Genomic DNA, 1,176 nt, shown 5'->3' with positions numbered 1-1,176 from the left:
TGTGAATATTAATAGCAGCTGTTAAATGCTATAAATTTGATATAATATTGCTTCCTAAAATGCTCTGACAGTGCCCGTTATAATAGGTCGGACACTTTTGATAGTGGATTTTTCGAATGCGGATAGCAAATGTTTCGTGTTATTAATTTATTTTTTAATTATTCAAAAATTTATTAAAAAAAATTACGAAACCAAACCAAAACATAATTCATTATTAAATCATTCAAATTACTAAATCAAAAATTAATTGATAATTCATAATTAAAAATTAAATTTTATTTATTAATTAAAATCACTATACAAAGAATTGGTTTACAACTAATATCAGTTTATTTATTAACATTGGTTTATACAAAAACCCAGTTTATTAAACTAACCCTATCTAAACCAAACCTAATAAACCAACCAAAACTAAACCTAATCTACGCCGCTGCCTTCCTCCCATCGCGTGTTCTGTCGTCACCGTCGTCCTCTTCCATCTTCTTCGTCTTCCTTATGTCTGTCTTCTCCCTCTTTCTCTTTTTCTTTCTCGGCTCCATCTCCACCAGCACAGCTTCTTCATATCTGGCTTCTTCTTGTGACAAGAACAAACAAATCAAAAATTAAATTCCAAACACAGAGAGAGAACAACGGCTATTGAATATGGATTGCATCAGACATACCCATCAATGTTGTGACACTACGAGAACAAGAACAACCACCAGCCCCATTATCAATTCCACTTCCTCTTCCCTGTCCCTGAAGTCAAATCCCCATTTAATCAAATTACATTCTTGTCAAACAACACTAATCATTCAAAAGTCTCAAAACAAAACAATGAACATATAACAAACCTGAGATACGGTTGGTGTTAACTAAGACCATGAATATGCATCTGGAAAAGAAGAAGCTTTTATAGGAGGATAGATAAAAGGAGTGGTTTAGACAGAATTTATTGGCGGAGGTAGAGAACGAGGAGGTGGAGATGAAGATGATGGTGGCAGCGACGGATGGAGGTACAGAACGAGGAGATAGAGATGGCGGCGTCGGAGGTTATGGTGACGGTGGTTGTGAAAGATTTTTTTTATGGGGTGATTTTGTGCTAGGATGAACAAGATAGACAGAAAAAAAATGAGAGAGAATACGGAAGATAGGAGAATAGGAGGATAGGAAGAAACAAATTTTCATTTTGTTCAT

General features: G+C 34.9%; 1 long non-coding RNA gene across 1 annotated transcript; it reads right to left on the bottom strand.

Annotated features, from left to right (window-relative positions):
• Positions 1-546: 546 nt before the first annotated feature.
• On the bottom strand, positions 547-1,162 carry LOC106321878. The gene is made up of 3 exons (XR_001266153.1): positions 834-1,162; positions 663-738; positions 547-574 (listed from the first exon to the last, which is right to left on the bottom strand). It is a non-coding gene; the product is annotated as an uncharacterized LOC106321878 (long non-coding RNA).
• Positions 1,163-1,176: the final 14 nt, after the last annotated feature.

Source organism: Brassica oleracea, unplaced genomic scaffold (genome assembly GCF_000695525.1).
Source record: "Brassica oleracea var. oleracea cultivar TO1000 unplaced genomic scaffold, BOL UnpScaffold03499, whole genome shotgun sequence".
NCBI lineage: Eukaryota > Viridiplantae > Streptophyta > Magnoliopsida > Brassicales > Brassicaceae > Brassica > Brassica oleracea.
Note: the sequence above shows the minus strand (reverse complement) of the source record. Positions and strands in the feature narration are given on the sequence as shown.